The 19,670-nt window shown below is 41.8% G+C and overlaps 1 long non-coding RNA gene across 2 annotated transcripts in view; it reads left to right on the top strand.

The window, feature by feature from the left end:
- Positions 1-17,443, top strand: part of LOC120390876 — a 32,263-nt gene extending 14,820 nt beyond the window's left edge. The window contains exons 2-4 of one of the 2 annotated variants that reach the window (XR_005591165.1): positions 10,465-10,579; positions 12,293-12,361; positions 17,179-17,443. This is a non-coding gene — a long non-coding RNA (uncharacterized LOC120390876). Of the gene's footprint in view, positions 1-10,464; positions 10,580-12,292; positions 12,362-17,173 lie in introns of both variants that reach the window. The other variant, XR_005591161.1, reaches the window with a different exon arrangement.
- The last annotated feature ends 2,227 nt before the right edge of the window (positions 17,444-19,670 follow it).

Raw genomic sequence — 19,670 nt, 5'->3', positions numbered from 1 at the left:
CCGGTGCCTATAGAGACCTGCTGGTACTCTGCATTGACCTCCCGTGGTTCTGCAAATTCTCTGGTTCGACACCCGGTCAGGTCCTAAGGGTGCCGGACGACAGAGGTTCAGCCTGTATATCATTTTGTCAAAACAACTGTCAGTGCTTAAAGTAGACTGAAACAGGAGTGGGAGCTTTCCTTGCACTGATCAAACAGGAGAAAGAGCAGTGGGAAATCACGGGTCATCCAACCCGGAGAGAAGAGGGGGAGTGCTTCCTTCTTTTTTTAAGCTGTGCTTCACTCCTGCTCTGCCTTACTTTAACCTCTGGCAATTGCTCAGACTTGCTCATGTAGGACCTCCCTGTGACGCAGTCTGATTTTCAGAACATGGGTGCTCAGCACTTCTGAAAAATCAAGCTCTTTCAAAGTGTCTCTGGGCACTCAAAATCACTACTCAGTTCTGAAAATTTAAGCCTGAGCTTATAAAGAGAAGATAGGTATAAACTTAAGAGGGTCCAGAGATATTGTAGATTTCTACTTTTTTGAAGAAAAAAAAAGTCTATTATACTGTGCCAGTGCATGCACACATACAATTTTGGTTGAAATTTAAACAATAAGAAACCCCCACACCAACCTGAGAGCCGCCTGCATGGAAAATTTCAGCTCTAATGATTAAAGTTTGGGAAAACTATTAACCACTAAAAACAGGGTCTTATAATGGAAAGTGTTGAGCAACCTTCAATAGGTGGTACTACCAGCTTCAGTTATAATATATATAGCGAGAGACTACTACTTCATATGTATTCTGATAAAACAATTTTAACAGAGAAACTTTCTGAAACCAGAGCTTTCCTGAAACCATGCTGATAGAAGTAGCCCTGAACTGAGAAAGACAGCATGGTCAAGAAACAAGAAGTTACTATGGCAACACTGCTTGTGCAAAAGAAGAAACCCACGGTTAAAAGGGTATGGTCAGTTATGTAACAGAATGGCCCCACCAACATAGTGACAGTTCAAGGGACTAAGTGTCCTACTAGAGCAGAATGACAGTCATTTGGCCAAATGACTAATACTTTCAGTCATCTTGTCAAGTGACCAATTTCACTTGGGCATTTGACCAAATGCCTAAAACTCCCAGAGATTTGGGGATCTGATTGAAAAACTAAGTGAAGGCATTTGAGTACAGGCTGAAAATTGCATTGTGAGGATGATATTTACCCGTACCCCTGTGCACAGGGCCAACAAAAGGACTACACACTAGCTTAAATGGAGTTCAAAAGATTATGCAGGTCCTCTGCACTGGAGCAAATGTGCCCTCAGTTAAACAACCAGAAAAATATCCATGTTATACTTTATTGCATGTCAACTCTGAGAGAGTATCAAACAACCACTAACTGCGAGTGCTCTGGGGTTTTCTATCCAGGTGTGGCTCTGGCTTTTTTGCCATCCTAAGCACACAAAAAAAAAATTTGGAGGGGGGAGGGGGGCGGAGCAGCAAAGCAGGGGGAAAAAAAAACCTGCGTGCAGCGGAGTGCGTGCCTGGTCTAGCAGGGGGAGGGAGCGGGGGGAGAGAGAGAAGGGGGGCGGCCAGGGCTTCAGCAGGGTGCTCGACATGCAGCCCCTCCCACCGCGTCGCCTTTTGGGAGGGCTCTGTGCTGCTCCGGTAGGCTGGGAGGGAAGGATGCAGGCTACCCTGCCGAGTTTGTTGCAGGGCACTCCCCTCCTCCGCGCCGCTGCCCTCTACAGGGCGGCCAGAGCAGGAAACTAAAAAGGAAAAAAAAGGGGCAGCTGGAAGGTCGCCCCTTGGAATCTGCCACCCCAAGCATGAGCTTGCTCAGCTGGTGCCTGGAGCTGGCCCTGTTTCTATCTCATGCACTTACTTGTTGAGGTTTACGTAATATTGGTTGTTAATGATTAAGTTACGTGACAGTATTTGCTAGGATTTTCCTCCCTGGGTGGATCCAAAGCAATAGCTCTTTATTGAGATCTCTCACTAACATGAGTATAATATTTTAGGACACAGCCCATTTCAAATTTCTTAGGCAAAGCTAAAACATCCACGCAAAAAAGCCAGAAATTGAGATTATCAAAAGTCCATCAAATCTTCAGAGAGATTGGCAACAAGACCCATCAAAGATAAACAAATTCATATAAACTAAACTGAATTAAAACAGATTGATATTCTGCTGTTAAATGGCCAAAAGAAGGGTTCCTGAGCCATTCTGCAGATATGCTCTCTCTCAAGGGATATGTCCACTATCTGTACAATATTTCCAATCTACCAGCCAGAAATCAAACCCAGTTTCCCCCTATGGAGGTGAATTGCATTATAATTAGGCCTCCTCAAGATGCATGACAGTAGATAATGATAGAGAAGCCAGCACTAACATTAACATGAGAAATAAAGGAACACAACAGAGACTGCTTATATAGTAGAATGGAGAGTGGTCTCTCCATCACTGAACATCTCCCAAACAAAATGAATTTTCATAACACCCATGAAACATAGGAAGATATTATTACATCCATCTTGCAGAGGGGAAATTTAGGCACAGAGAAATTAAGTCACCTGCCCAAAGTCTCACAAAGTCTATGGCAGAGCTGGAAACTGAATCCAGGGTTTCCACATATCCCTGTTCTTCACCTTTTACAGAAAGCTGGCTTTTTGGTTAACACACCCAGCACCAACAGAAATGTACACGATATAAACAGAGTTGTTGGCATGCAGTAAGCAGTATTATATGGCATTATACAATCAGAGACTGCGTTGGTGTTTAGTTTTGTTTTTTTTTAAGCTTACTCCAATGCTATTTCAAAAAACGTTATTCAGACCTTGCTTTCCCATATCCTCAAGAGTGCCTTGTGTAAGGATAAACCATTGATTTTTTGCTCTCAGGCAGACAGCTACAGTCATAAACATGCATTAAGCGTAATTTCCCCAGGATTCATATCATTTGTTCTCCAGGGTTTCTTCTTTATGGAAATTGAATTTTGAACAATTTTTTGTAATCTTTGCTATTAAGATTATAGATATTGAGATCCATTCAGGATATGTGCAGGGCTCAACATTTTATTTCTCCAGACTTCCCTGAAGAAGTATTTTTTGTAGAATGAAAAGAAAGTATTTTCTTCCAGCACAAGTCAGCTGCAATTCTTTCTTCTTTCTGAGCTGACTCCCAGCTAAGTCTCATTAAAAGTTATGTAAAAGGGCCTACCTTTCCATTACTGGAGTAGCTCATGTATTGACCAAATTCTTTGCCTGAAATCTAATTCTGATTTTCACTCGAAATCTTCTGAAACACACTTTTTGTGCAATGTTTCAGTGCTATACCCTAGAACATGGAAAGCAAGAATCTTAAACATAAGTCTGTTGCTGTAAGAGACTTGATAGACCAATGTGGCAGAGCGCTAGCCTTTTGCCTTTGGAAAATGGGATTCAGTCCTTATTTAGGTGACGTGAAAATGCATTTATGGGTCATCTTAATGGGTCTCATCTTAGTCCACTGTGGACATGTGTCCACACAGCTAATGCAATATTCGGTTGTCAAGATTTGCTCAGAGATAACCTGTAATAGCAGGTCAAGACTAAGGTGCATCAATAGATCTGTTTAGGGAAACTTACCAAAAGTCTGTCCACATTATGTCTTGCTCTTCTAGGTAGTACTACTAGCACCTGCACTTACATAAAAACCCGGTTCCCCCTATTCACCACTTTTTTTCAGCATGAGTATTCTAGAGCTTGAAATAAACCTACTACTCTCCTTGCACTGTAGCTAGATGCCTTTCCAACGTTTCATCTGAGCAATGATTACAAGAGTGTGAATATGATGGTTGTGTTGATTGTTGTCAATGTATAATTTGTTAATCTCAAATTATTGAGCAACCATATAGTACATTCAGGTATTCTTCCCCCTAATAATTTCAGAGATACAATACTGAAAGCAGGTTAGCAATTTTCACATACAAGACCATTAACAGGTACCATAAGAAGTGATTAGGCTTTTATGATGTACAATATATACTACTGTACATGAGATATTTGTTACAGATTAGGAACACCTCCCCTCCTCTTTCACCACCTATTTCTAAATGTCCATAGACAAAGAATGGTGAGTGAGGCTTATTTTAACCATTAAAACCATGTGTACACTTTGATTAAATAATTCCCAAAGAACATCTCTAATGAAGAAAAGATGTGCAAATGCAACTTTACCACAAATGCTGGGTGGTCACTTGTACACTCCGCTTCTGGTCCCACTACTGACTGTCCCATGAAAAATATGGGTTGTAGCACATTTGCTGCCTATTTTTGATATTGAAAGGACACTGCAAAGGTCCTGATGAAAAATGATGGCGTATTTAAAATATTAACTGTCACCAAGTATTTTTGTCAGTTCATTTTTGCATTTCATTCAGCATGAACATGGAGGCCCAGCTCCAGGAAAGCACTTGCAGGAAAGTACAGCCAACCCTTTTTTCTTCAACCTTAGACAGACACGTAGTATCTTCTACTACTCCTTGTATACCAGATATATAGCTCTTCCATATGTCATTTATATAGAACTTTTCCATAAAGTCCTACAAAATTTAGTAGAGAATATTATACAAAAAAAATGTAGGAATATTACCAGTCCACAGAATTCTTAGAACAGAAATATTATTCTCTTTTTAAGTGTATAGGCTGCTATAAAAATCCTGCAGATTTTTGAGTAATTTCTATGAAACCTGCTAGTTGCATCCCTATTACATTCTACAGAGCTTTTCTTTAAGGGCAAGATGATATTACATAGTATCCATAGGATCCAAGACTGCATCATAGTGCATATGCACCAAGGGCATAGTTAAGATTGGGGTTTAAGGATGCACATACAATCTGCAGCTTAACAGAGATATTTGGGCATAAGCCTCACTTTTTACCCATGAAAGCTGATGCCCAAATATATCTGTTAGTAGTGCCACCAGACTCCTTGTTTTTGTGGATACTGACTAACACGGCTACCCCCTGATAATCTGCAGCTTGTGGCATGAGGGCAAACTACTGCATCCATGCAGATTCCCACTGATTTAACTGGGGCTCTGCACCAGTCTATACACATGCAACAAGCTGCAGGATCAGGGCCTGTCTGGCATTTGTAAGGTGAGTGGGTACTTGAGTGTTTAATACTGAAACCTTTCATAGATTCATAGATTCTAGGACTGGATGGGACCTTGAGAGGTCATTGAGTCCAGTCCCCTGCCCTCATGGCAGGACCAAATACTGTCTAGACCATCCTGGATAGAAATTTATCTAACCTACTCTTAAATATCTCCAGAGATGGAGATTCCACAACCTCCCTAAGCAATTTATTCCAGTGCTTAACCACCCTGACAGTTAGGAAGTTTTTCCTAATATCCACCCTAAACCTCCCTTGCTGCAATTTAAGTCCATTGTTTCTTGTCCTATCCTCAGAGGTTAATGAGAACAATTTTTCTCACTTCTCCTTGTAGCAATCTTTTATGTACTTGAAAACTGTTATGTCCCCTCTCAGTCTTCTTCTCTTCTCCAGACTAAACAAACCTAGTTTTTTCAATCTTTCCTCATAGTTCATGTTTTCTAGACCTTTAATCCTTTTTGTTGCTCTCCTCTGGACTTTCTCCAGTTTGTCCACATCTTTCCTGAAATGTGGTGCCGAGCTGGACACAATATTCTAGTTGAATCATAGAATCATAGAATATCAGGGGTGGAAGGGACCTCAGGAGGTCATCTAATCCAACCCCCTGCTCAAAGCAGGATCCATCCCTAACTAAATCATCCCAGCCAGAGGCCACATCAGCAGAGAGTACAGTAGAATTACTTCTTGTGTCTTGCTTACAACACTCCTGCGAATACATCCCAGAATGATATTTGCTTTTTTTACAATAGTGTTACACTGTTCACTAATATTTAGCTTAATATTCCACTATGACCCCCAGATCGTTTTCTACAGTACTCCTTCCTAGGCACTGATTTCCCATTTCGTATTTTTGCAATTGATTATATCTTCCTAAGTGAAGTACTTTGCATTTGTCCTTATTGAATTTCATCCTATTTACTTCAGACCATTTCTCCAGTTGATTTTGATTTTTAATCCTATCCTCCAAAACACTTGCAAGTCCTCCCAGCTTGGTATCATCTGCAAACTTTAAAACTGTACTCTTTATGCCATTGTCTAAATGATTGATTAAGTTATTGAACAGAACAGAAGCCAGAACTGATCCCTGTGGAACCCCACTTGATATGCCCTTCCAGCTTGACTGTGAACCACTGATAATTACTCTCGGGGAATGGTTTTCCACCCAGTTATGCACCCACCTTATAGTAGCTCCATCTAGGTTGTATTCCCCTAGTTTGTTTATGAGGAGATGTGAGACAGTATCAAAAGCCTTACTAAAGTCAAGATATACCACATCTACCACTTCCTCCCTATCCACAAGGCTTGTTATTCTGTCAAAGAAAGCTACTAGGTTGGTTTGACATGATTTGTTCTTGAGAAATCTATGCTGTCTGGTACTTATCAGCTTATTATCTTCTAGTTCGGAGCAGGCAAAGTATGGCCCACGGGCTGGATTCAGCCCACAGGATTGCCACCCCTATGGTGCCGTGGGCCCTGCACCGCTGCTGGAAGCAGTCGGCACCACATCCCTGCAGCCCCTGGGGAACAGGGAGGCAGAGGGCTCCGCATGCTGCCCTCCTCCAGGCACTGCTCCCCGCAGCTCCCATTGGCCAGGAACAGGGAACCGTGGCCAATGGGGGCTTCGGGGGAGGTACCTGCAGGGAAGGGCAGTATGTGGAGCCCTCTGCCCCCTCCAGGGGCCACAGATACATGGTGACAGCTGCTTCCGGGAGCAGCATGGCGCAGCGCAGGGCCAGGCCAGGCCAGGTCAGGCAGGCAGCTTGTCTTAGCCCCACTGCACGCTGCTGCCACCCCAGAGCCACTCCAGGTAAGCAGCACCATGCTGGAGCCTGCACCCTGAACTCCTCCTACACCCTGCACCCCAACTCCCTGCCCTGAGCCTCCTCCCGCACCCCACACCCCTCCTGTGCCCCAACCCCCTGCCCTGAGACCCTTCCTGCACACCGCACCCCTTCCCACACCCAGCACTCCCTCCCGCACCACACCCCCCTGCCCCAGCCCTACATTCATGGCCCTGCATGCAATTTCCCCACCCAGATGTGCGAAAGTTTGCCCACTCCTGTTCTAGGTATTTGCAAATTATTGCTTAATTATTTGCTCTGTTATCTTTCCAGATACTGAAGTTAAGATGACTGGTCTGTAATTCCCTGGGTTGTCCTTATTTCCCTTTTTACAGATGGGCAAATATAGAGCTCTTTTCCAGTCCTCTGGAATCTCTCCTGTCTTCCATGACTTTTCAAAGATAATTGCTAATTGCTCAGATATTTCCTTGGTCAGTTCCTGGAGTATACTAGGATATATTTCATCAGGCCCTGGTGATTCGAAAACATCTGACTTGTCTAAGTAATTTTTAGCTTATTCTTTCCCTATTTAGCCTCTGATCCTACCTCATTTTCACTGGCATTCACTATGAGAGACACCAAATTGCTACTAACCTTTTTGGTGAAAACTGAAACAAAAAAGTCATTTAGCACTTCTGCCATTTCCCCTTCCCCCTCATTGAGTAACAGGCCTACCCTGTCCTTGGTCTTCCTCATGCTTCTAATGTATTTGTAGAATTTTTTCTTGTTACTCTTTGTCTCTAGCTAGTTTAATCTCATTTTGTGCCTGAGCACATGGCCAGTACAGAGTTTCAGGATGAGGACAATTGTGCTCCAAAGATGTCTGAGGAACCACCTCACCCAGTGTGGGAAGGGAAAGATCAATGTGCAGAGGATAGCTTCTGTGTGCAGATCTCAGGGACACAATGCAGCCCTATGAGACCATCTGAGGAATTATTTCATCTGCGCTGTAGGAGGAAAAGTACATCCTATCCAGACTACTTGCACATTCATCCTAGAAGACTAAGAACATCATTAGAGAAAGTACAGTACATTGTGAAACAGCTTTTTCCCTAGGGAAGTAAAGAACATTCCCAAACCATACAGTTAACAATAAAACACTAACGTAATATAGTGCATCTTTCTCCGCAGAATGGCATCATCTTCTGTTTCTTTAGAGCTGTGAAAAATAAAGCCACACAGAGAAAAGGTGGCATATTTCTCCTTTTTGAGGCTTTAAGGACTGGGCAGAAAAAATTATTTTCCTCACTTTCACAAGCAGTGTCGGCAGTTTTGCCAGCAGTGGAACACATTTATTTGTTAGTAAGAACAGAGTCGATTGTTATATCTTTCAGATAAATTAATATGCAAAACCCCAAAAAATCCTATGAGAACTCTTCTCCTATTAATTTGAGATCTACTGTAAGACAGAAGACTATTTTATTTTTAAGGTGAAATTAAGACCAGGTCTCAGCCCCCTCCTTTCACAGCTATTAGGGGTTCTATGCTCAGGGAAAACCATGTGGTTCTGTTGTATCCAGAGGAGATGAAAAGCCAGAACCCAGCAAACCCACCAGAAGCTAAGGTCTTCTGTTTATTATAGAAAGGAAAATAAACCTTACATTCTAGAGACTGGCAAGGCCAGCTTTTCCACCCTGACTTGCTCAAAAGCCTCAGTTCTGACCCAAAGGGATGATCTAAGGGTGACAGGTTAATTTAGTCTCCAAACCCAAGCTAACACACACATCAGTTCATAGCCTCCCTGTTGAGACTGTTAAAGTTACCAGTTATGACTATGATGTTTGTCACATGGACATCTGTGCAATATACACTGGACCCTGACCACTAACTCAAAAGTATTTCAGGTGACGCAGATAGAGACCCTAATAGATTTGGTTGCCCAATACTTTTCTTATAAGAGCCTATTTTCAGTTGCTCATAACCTTACACATTCAAACTGTTCAAGCTGCAATTTAGGTGTCTGTCTCAGGCTGAATCTTTTTTGAAAGTTTCAGCTAAAATAGTTCAGACATTTCTCAGAATGAGGTCAAAGAAAGATGATTGTTTTGTTCCCGTTAAAGACATTCTTACAACCGTTTTATTGAGATGCTCTAGTGTGTCCATGCTTTGGAGCAGGAACTTTAAATTTGACAAGCAGGTTGTCCTAATGCCAGGATGTAGCTTTTACCATCTCTAAAAAGTACCCACATTTGGCCAAGTTATAAGCCTCAAATTAAAACAAATGATTTGCACATACTCACTAGACACCTGTTGGAGATTGGCAGCTAAAAAAGATGGCTGAAGAGCCCGTCTGCACTGAACATACAGTACATGCTCCATCCCACCTGCCAACCAGACTGCACATGTGCTCTCCCCACAGAGCAACTGAGCATGCTCCCTCCATTCAGGGGATGGAAGGGTTGAGTAGGATTTTCCCTGTAATTATTCCTCTTGCCTGACAGGGGCTCCTATGGTGGCAGGCACAGACACTGAGAGCAAGGAGACAGTCTCCTCTGTACTTTCAGTGACCTCACACATATACTGGGCTGAGGCAGCATGAAGAAGAAGTAGGAACCTGCCTGACTCAAATGCAGAGGGCTAAGAAATTAAGAGGTGGAGGAAAGAGCTAAAGTGTGGGGGTGGGATAGGAGCAGGAGAAGAGTGGGGAGGGCAGGAAGAGAAGGATGGGTCAGGAGTTTGGCAGAGGTGAGATGGGTAGGAGCAGGAGAGAAGAGAGGAGAGAAGAGGAGAGGTCGCAGAAGGGTCTGTAACCACTGGAAACACCCTCCTTCAGAGCCTGATATGGAACCCATAAGTTCTAGGTCTCAGCATTCCCTTGCTGTCTAGCAAACAGCCGAGACACCTACCAGCAGGGTCTCTCTCCATTCCCCTCTTGTGGCAGATCCACACAGAAGTCAGCAGCCATCTGGTGCTACCAACTACTCTTAGCTCAAGTGGTAGAGGACGGTGCTGTGGATGTAAAGATCCCAACCCTGCTGATGACCCATGCGGAGAGGCTATATGATTTTTCTTTTTCAGTTTAAGTTTTATAAAAAAATGAGGAAATTACATTTTTAAAGCCTATGTTAAAAGAACACATTCTATCCTGTGTGCTGAATGATGTTGGGATCCTGTGGGGGAAAAATAGAATGTAATTGTGTAATTAAATCATAATGCAGGCACACAAGGGACTGAATTGAAATAAGTATGGGCAACCATAATTTGGGCAGTTCCTAAGGTCTGAGTGCTTGACTGTACAACCTTAGCATTCTTTTAATGTTGTTTTGTGGGACATAATTTTATATATAGGCTACTGAACAGCTTTCAGAAAATGATAACTGAGAGGCAGTTCTTGCTTCTTAGCTTCTCTCCCCTCTGTGAGGATTACATTTACATTCCCGTGAAACAAGGCTTTCTTCTGTCCTGTCTCATGGATTTACCATCAGATATTAGGATTCTCTGTGGAATGGGTCTTATGCTCACTCAGCAAATCCTTTCATTTTTTCTCAGGGAAGCTGCTGTTGGGTACTCCATCACTCTGACATTTTTTCAGCCAGGATAATGATGGAGCAAACAAGCAGAGCAGCTGACTCAGGAGCAAGTTGCAGGATTGCAGCGTGGCTAAGTATTGAAGCAACTGCTTATTTTAAAACAAACATCTTGTGAATTATAAACAACCACCTTCCACAAAATTAGAAATTACAGCAAGACTGAGCTGAAGTTAGTCAAATTCAAAAGAAAGGCTCTTAATGCTCACGAAAATGCAACAGCAAATTACCCTTTAGAGCTTGTACAGAGCAGATGATTAGGAGCTAATCAGTAACTAGAGAACCAAAAACATGCTCAGCTATAAGGAGGCAATGCCAGACATATTAAAATTGGGATAATGGTAAAGAGCAGGGATTATGCAGTATTTGGGAAGGGTTTTTTAACAACCAGTCATATATTCATCTGTGTGTCATGAATCTTATCTAACATAGTAAAAAGTTAGTCGTATCTAATAAAAAAATCTCAGTCACATAATGGCTAGATGAATCCATATTTTGTCAGACAGTCTACTAATACTTTCACAGGGTAATGTAATACTGTAATGTTTTGAAATGAGACATTAATCTACATCAGGATCATTATTTTCTCTCAGATGTGTAATATTTCATATCATGGATATAAACTTGTAATCCTGTCTTACTGAGGGAAATAAAGTCGTATTACCACAATCTTCACCAAATAAATTCTACCTGCAGTTTCTTCGCACTTTCTTATTCCACAAGCCTCTCCCTCATGGTACATGCCAGGAAAACAGCAGGTTGCTTTCACATTAGCAAACGGTGGGGTTTTCTTGTGAAAATATAGTAGGGATTTTTTCTTCTCAGTACTGCGACTGGTAGAATTTCTTTTGTGCAATTACAAATAGTAAATGAACATGTTATAAAGGCCTTAATACGTTTTATGACATTTCTTTGTACTGTTCAATTTCTGGTTTCCTTAATTTCTATCCTTTCTTTGTAGGTACTGTATTTCTCACTTGCCACTTGAAGCAACCTGAAATAACCAGACACAATAGCCCAAATTCTCCTGCTACACCAGTACAATTTCAGTGGAGTTGCCCCATTTTGTGGAGAAAAATGATGATGCAATGGAAACAGAACCCATAGTGCCATTGCTATCATGGCTTGAAAGGGCAAAACTTTCAAAATCAACTGTGTAACTTTGGAGCCTAAATTGTATTTTCAGAATTCACTTAAGCACTTAAGAGCTTAAGTACTATTGACTTACAATGATACTTAGGCCCCTAAGTGACTCAGGGCCAGATTTTCAAAGGTATTTAGGCACCTAAAAATTCAGATTGGCACCTAGTGGGATTTTCAAAAGTATATGCCTTCAACTTTAGAAGCCTAAATACCTTTGAAAATCTAGCCTTTAGACACTTTTGAAAAAAAAAATCTTTACCTGTTTCAGAGGTCATCACGATGTCAGTCCTCTAACACTATTTGCAGTTTTATTTTACTTTTTGTTTCCCTTTTATAGTATTATTATAATAGTAGTAGTATTTCCTTTATGGCGTTATCTAAGTGCCCACAGAATACATATTAGGAAAGGATTAGGAAGGGTGCATTTTTAAAAGTTGCCTAAATATAGATAGATGGACACCAAAACCCCAGATCCATATGCCCCTGAAGTTTGAGGGTGTTCAAACACTGAAACCAGATCCAAATTTTGCAAAATGGCCCCTTTCTCGATAATGAGCCAAAGCAAAACCCAAGGTCTGAACACCCCAAAATGATGGGAAGTTTGATGTCTACCAAAATCTGAATTTGCTGCTTTGATCCCCATTTAGGCAACCACTTTAACAGCCTTCCATATTGGTTAGTGTGATGGCTCCACCTTGCAAATGCATGTATTGCAGGTAAGTGGGACTGTTTTAAGTATTTATTTGTCTTATAGCCCATAGGAATTGTTATTTCCTCTTGGGTATACCCTGAGCAGAAGCACTTTGGTAAAAAGACCAGTTTGACTTAGATCACAATACCTCCATCAAATCTTGCATTTAAACCTTTGCCTTGAAACCTTGTCATGTGCTACTATGTTGGGTTACTTTACTCACTGAAATGCCTGATCAGAAAGGTATCTACCAAGAGTTACGTCATAGTGGCACTATTTATTGAGATAACATTTCTTATAGGCATTTTTAGAGATTCATGTATCAGCAGCAGGTAAGTAGTACTGGGGCCCAATCTGAGGCCAACTGAACTCAATGGCAACACTCCCATTAACATAAATAGGGTACAAGCAGGTCAAATCATAATCCCATTTGATGTAAACAGCAAGATTCCCCACTGACTTCAATAGTGCACTAGCAGACCCTCAGTAAGCAGCTGGGCAGGGCAGGTCAGTTCTCTCAATCCCCATCCACATGAGTATATGTATTGAAAGTTTCAGATTAGAGAAACTTTTTATAGCCAAGATATAAATCCCTGGAAAATGAGGTTTATATTGAATTTGCTGACAGACTCTTAACTAGAGTGCCACAAACAGCACTGTTGTAATGATTAGTTGAACAGGCTGATTACTGGGCTTGTCTGCGCTCAGCAATGGCAAAAACTCATTTGATTTTCAATACAGCTAGCCTCTTGAATCAATAGTTTGTATTCTGTATTCCAGCTGAAGTACTTGCATAAAAATGAAAAGTATTATTTTACCTTAATGTTTTATTTTTAAAGAGAATATAACAAAATTAAACATATTTAATGTTTGGCATGCAGTCTAATCACAGGGAGAGCCTACCTGTTTGCATTATATGCAAGGTGTGTGTTTTCTACATAGCCATATGTTGATATAGCCTATAATGTATATAGCCTACATTTTCAAAAAAGTGGGTAGTGATTTTTGGGCATCCCATTTGAGACAGCTTAAAAGGGCTTCATTTACAGAAACTGCTGAGTGCTGCCCCTTTATGACATGCAAAAATTGAGGCACTCAATCTCTTGTTACTTTTGAAAGGATAGGCCATAATATGGAGACCGCTTGTGCATGTGTGTGCAATTGCATAAAGGCAGACACACAAAAATTAAAGCATACTTGAGTTCTTTACATTTAAACAAACTCCATTCTCTCCTTGGAATCAGTGTCATCATAGCCAGTCCAGCAAATATTTGTATTTAATTAACAAGGTCACACTAAAACTGAAATCACCATGGTAATATAATGTAGCCCACAAGGTTAATTCTACTTCCGTGTTTAAATTACTTAGTTCTTTAGCAATAAATTGAAATGCTTTAAACAAAATACTACATTGAAAAAACTGTTTGAGATCTCAGATCACTGAAGGACCAAATTCAGGATCCATTGGGTGGCAAATGGGCTGTGAAATGAGGATGCCCAAAGCAGGTGATGTCAGGGTTGAATCCTCTCCCTACACTATAAAGTTGCAGCAGAACAGAATGAAGCTCATGTAACTACCGGACCCATTCTCTCATGGTCCATCCACAGTTTGAGCTGGAGGTGTATGCCTCAGCTCAAGATGACATACCCATATTTCCTCTGATTGAGCGAGGTTGCTAAAAATAGAGTTTAGCTAAGGCAGCGTACCCATCTGAGATGTTAGGCACATACTTAGGGTGGCTAACCCCTGCCAGTGTTTGTGCTGCTGCAAATACACTCTGATTGATCAGCGCTAATGTGGGTATGTCTCCCCAGGCTGGAACCTCCACCTCCAACTCAGACTAGAGAACCCTAAATTCACACAATGTGTTGGCTATTGGTTTCAAGTACTTGTGAATCCACTGACCCATTCCTTTCTCCCTCCTCCATGCTGAGGCTCAGGAATCCCCCACAGTATATTCCATGGAATCCAGGTGGCATGGCCTCTCTGTGTAGAGGTACTGCATTCTTCCTTTACTTCTTCATGTCTTATTCACCTGTACGCAATACAATTGCGCCAGTTTCATTGTGTTCCAGGCCTTCCACTCATGTAGATTGGAGACAAGGTGGGATTAACCCCTGTGATTAATTTGTGAAGCTATCCATCATAAATTAAGACCCAATACTGTGTTGTCATAGTGCGGGGAGGGGTCAACTGACCTGGAGACCTATGGTATTCCATGAGGCTCTGAATAGGTACAGATCTGACTGCAGGATCAAGATCTAACTCAATTTAACTGTGATCTGAAAGGGTCAGATGCTGCAATCAGTTACACTGATTTAAATTTGGAATAATTCTGTTGAAATGAGATTTACTTGGGTGTAGGAGCAGAATCTGGACCAAACATGTTTTTTTAAACCTGTCTAGCATTCAGGTTCTTCTGAAACAGTTGATATTACTGGCATCTAAAAGTAGTGTAGAGAGTTGTATTCACTGCCCCATGTTAGGTGTTGGAAACGCCGTTGACTCCAGGGTTCTTTGTGTGATTATGGCACCAATTACTTTGTAAGGGAATTTTAACATGTAGCACTTCAGCTAGGAACTTCTTGCTTGATGATTCCCTTACAGATGGAAATCTTCATTTTGAGGAAGTTATCCTAAATTTATGAATATCACACCAAGATGGGGAGCCAAATACTTTATCTGCAAGACACTTACTTATTGGGAGAAATCCTGGCCTCACTGAATTCAATAGGAGTTTTGCTACCTGCTTCAGCGGGGCCAGGATGTCACCCACAGGATCTTCTGAGAAGAGGAAATAAGTAAAGTACAAGTACACTGCCCATCTAACTAGCATTTATCTTAATTCTTCTGCAAAAAAATCGACTGCTATTACAGCACTAATGAAGATACTAAAAAGTTGTATTTGAGCAAATTCTCATACCTGCTCATTTGTACTGATATCAGCTTACAATTTTCTCCAGGCTGTGATTAGCCAAACTCCAGCTCTCCTGTATTCCGATTGGTTGTTGATAAAGTAATGACAGTATTAATGTACGCTAAGAAATGCTGTACAGTGAAAATTAAGAGAAAGGATCCCCTTTAGAAACTAAGATCCTGATTCAGGAGAGCACTCAACCATGTGCTTAGAACCTAGGGACTTCAATGGGACATAAGCATGTGCTTCAAGTTAAATGTGTTTAACTGTGCTTCCTGAACTGGGATGCTTTCATGTACCAGAACCTAAAGCACTTTCAAAATATCCTCTGCTGTGTAACCTTGTAATGACTGTGAGACTTGTAATTGGCACCCTGAAACCCACTCCGCTGCCTAGGCTTCCAATCCTCACAAACATCTTTCCTCCAACCATCCAGTGAGTGATAGCTATGTTATGCGAGTTCAAGAAAACTCTAGCTAACCAAAAGCTCCCACTCCATGATAATCTTGTTCACCTGCCTTGTACTCACATTAAGACTCGACAAACATTCTGGGTAGCTGGAGCAGGTCTTTTGTCATCCAACTTCAACCCAAAAGACACCTGGCAGATGCAATGGGCAGACTGTGATGTAAACAACAAGCACCTCATAGACGATCCCACTGTTGAACCTTCTGGTTTCTTCCTCTGCTGAAGACAATGGACAACCTTCAACTCTATTAGGATGTTACATGGAAGATACATGCACCTGATTCACAAATGGAGAATCAAGTATTCACCACAGTGTGAACATGGAGACTTCCAAACCACTGAACATATTGTGAACAAGTGTCCAATCTTTTCATTTCCAGGAGGTATAGCAAAGTTGCACTTTGCCTCTCCTGAAGCCCTCAAATAGATTTCAAACCTTTCTATTAAGTTGGAAATGTTGCTATTTCCATATGAAAGAAGATGACTTTGTCATGTTAGGAACAATTGGCCATAGGTGCTTTTATGAGGAAAAGTCAAAGCAAACTCCATTGCATATTTTCATGAAAGTTCTTTTACTACTTTGAGCTATTACTGGAGAAGGAAATAAATTTGGATGTGAAAATTGAAGTCTGAAATGTTGCTGGGTGAAATTTTGGAAGTGCTAAAGATAAAAGGAACACTAAAACCCACAGTTCACTGTAAAAATGTGAGTTTTCGATCAAACCAGCTCCCCATGTGTGGGGATTAATGCATCAAGAGTCCTAATCTCCCTGTTAGTAGACTGGGTGTTTTCTGAGTAATAACCAACACACAGGATAATAAGACAGTATCTCTATAGTACCTTTCATCTGCAGACCACAAAGTGGAGGGGACTCAGGAGTACAGAAGCTGCACCTAGACTTCCAAGGTACTCATAGAAGGGCTTGTGTAGATATACATCAGAGACTGTGGGGTGGGGCTTGCAGCCTAATCATTACCGAGGAGAATGCAGCTTTGTCTGGAGAACCACGTGGAGGGGCTCCCAATGAGTCAGCAGGCAGTGGGGCTGAGCCCTGGCCAGTGGGACCTGCATGTGATCCGTAACTGGGGAAAGGGGTATTCTAGGTGCTTAGGCCTCAGGAATGCAGCTGCCCCTAGAGGCCCCAGCTAGGAATTGCTGTAATCATTGTAATTAAGCCACTCTACTTAAGGTATTTGTAAGAACTTCCTCTTTTGCCAGCCCCAGTAAACAATCCTGTTGTGTGAGCCATGGCTCTGCGTGTTTACTGACACCCACCAGATGCTAGAGCCTCTAGTGCTTGCCTTAGGGTTGCGGTACATTTGACACAGGCATGTAAAGAGGTTTGCAGTTTAAATGTACACTCCCAGTGCTCAAGTCTGGGCACATACTCAGGATTTCTGCAGGCTCTTGAGCAATCTAGATACTTATTTTCTATTCTTCTCTGTGTCAGGACAGCAGGATTCAGCGGTTGCCCCATCCAGTTAGCAGATGCTGGAACCCTGCAGAGTGCTGCAGATTAATTCCTGCTCACTCACAAAGACAGAAGTGGCTCATTAGACTTCACTTCTGAAAGAGGGGGCTTGGGTCTGGAACTGACAGGTCCTGAGAGAACGAACCCCAGAAGCAGTCAAGCTCCTAGTAGGAAGGCTTAGGCTGGGAAAAGAGCCATAGGAGCAGCCTAGTTTGAGCAGGTATCTTGGGCTGATATTCTGTAATGACTTTTAATCACCTTTTATGTTAATAAAACCTACCCTCAAGTGGGGTAACTGTTTTGAATGTGTAGCTTGTTTTGACTTGCGTGGAGACTCCACTAACTTACATCCCCATCCCAGCTCTACATATTTGAACTGTTACTCAGTGAGCTTTTACTGAGTTCCAGTTGCTAGGAAACCTTTGTCTTCAGCTGGTGTTAGTACTGCTGCAGTTATATCCATATTGACTAGGTCTGAATTACACCCTCTTGTCCAAGGGTTACACAGGTTGCCGACATCACAATCTGATGGCCAAACCAAAGATGAGGTCATTCAAATAAAAAACCAAGATAGATTTCTTTATAATTCAGCAGCATCATTCACAGTTCTCATCTGGAAAACAAAACAATGGGCAAAATCCATCCCTGGTATAATCCCAGTGAAGTCAGTGGAATTAGACAAGAATGGATTTGGCCCAGTGATTTTATCAGAGTTTCACCAGTGATAAGAAAAATGGTTTAATTTGTTTTCAAATATGAAAATAGTCAGACTAATGGAATCAACTCCTTTCTCCATGGGCACATTATACAACACTGGGCAGTTATACTAGTGCAGCCTCCTCAGGGTTCAAGTACATTGCACTGGAGTAACAGGCAAATTCTCCCCTCTGCTTCCATAACTGGGGTAAAAACCTTCAGATTCAGGCCTGAGCAGAAGTGGGGATAAGGACGAGCAGAATGCCTGCTCTGTGGCATGCTCACCCTGTCCCCTCAAGCCCTGCTGCAGGGCACTGGCTGCCAGGGAAGCCCAGCCCCTGCAAGAGCCACATGAGCTTGGGGAATAAGGGAGGACAAGAGAAGACAAAAACAGTGTCAGGTTGCTGGTCCCAGACTACAGCTTTCTTAGGAACAGGGTCTGTGAGCTGGGCCCCCTTGCCAGTTCTCTATGACAGGGGTCAAAACCACTCCTGAACGTACAATTTGCTGAAAACTCAGGGAGTGGAAATCCACTGAGTTTCCAGTTTCTTACATGCCCATACTCAGCACAGGGGATGATCTGGGACTGACAGCAGAATTTCCCCAAATTTGTAATTGTGGGTTTTTTTGTTTGTTTGTTTTTGTTTTGGGGCATCTTGTAAATATGGCCCCACAGGGAGGGGTCTCTTCTTTTCAGAAGAAACATACGCAGTTGGCAATACTGCCTTTGTTAAAAGGAAACAACTTTTTTCCTTAAAATATAATGAAAGTTATTGCCTTAAAGTTATTGCCTTATTATTTATTGGCTTAAAAATAATGAAAGCTATTGTCCATCTGAGTTTTGAGCCTTTGGGGTTCATGTTTTCAAGATCTTCTCTACAACACAGAGGGCTAGATACTGCCTTTTTATTTTAAATGAAAGTTGAGATTCCCATGTAATCATGTGATTCAAAGAGCTGTGTGGCAGCTTCTCAAGCTGCGAGTTGCCTCAATGAGAAAGAAACTTGCTGTGCTTAACTCAATGTCAGCTCCCTAACAACACCTGTCTGTTAGCCACCCACCCCAACAAGCAATATCCTCAGGGCTCTGCCAGCTCTTATTTTGCCTTTCAGGTAACAGTAGGTGTACACCACTGAAAGCATCCCCCTGTAGTATCCAGCCCATCACTGGACGCTCACAAAAGTCACCAGGTTTGCTGTCCCCAAGGGAACAGTATACAGACAGCTCGATTGCTACAACTCAATAATGAGGTCCTTTATACCATCACAGCACTGAGATAGAGTTATTGCAAAAACGATCATTATAATAAACTTAAGATGAAGATTTAGCAGATACTGAGTAAGGATAATGGAAACAGAAATGGTTGCATATAAAACAAGCAGCATAGACTAAGAAGTGAGTTAAAGTTAACTTTAACAGGCTAAAATCTTTGTCAAAAGTAGTGTTTCCCACCTAAAACCACACCAATGTGACTAGGACCCATCCACCTTTCCTTAATGCAAACAAGCACTGTCCTTTTTGCTCCCTCACTGGTGAATAAACGTGTCCTTTTGCCTTCATATATTCCCAAAGTTCAATATGTTCTCTCCAGAGTCAGGATAACCCTTGATGGTTTAGATTCCAGTGACTTCCCAGCTCTGTTTACGCCACATGAAGATTTGGCTTCCACTATGTTGACTTACGAGGTTTAATTTACATAGCTGCCACTGCAAAACAGGTGAATCAATGTCTTTTGTCTGGCTCAAAAACTTGTTTGTCAATCAAGCCTTAGTTTAGACAT

This window comes from Mauremys reevesii, linkage group 1 (assembly GCF_016161935.1).
Source record: "Mauremys reevesii isolate NIE-2019 linkage group 1, ASM1616193v1, whole genome shotgun sequence".
Lineage (NCBI taxonomy): Eukaryota > Metazoa > Chordata > Testudines > Geoemydidae > Mauremys > Mauremys reevesii.
This window is presented reverse-complemented; position numbering and strand designations above follow the sequence as displayed.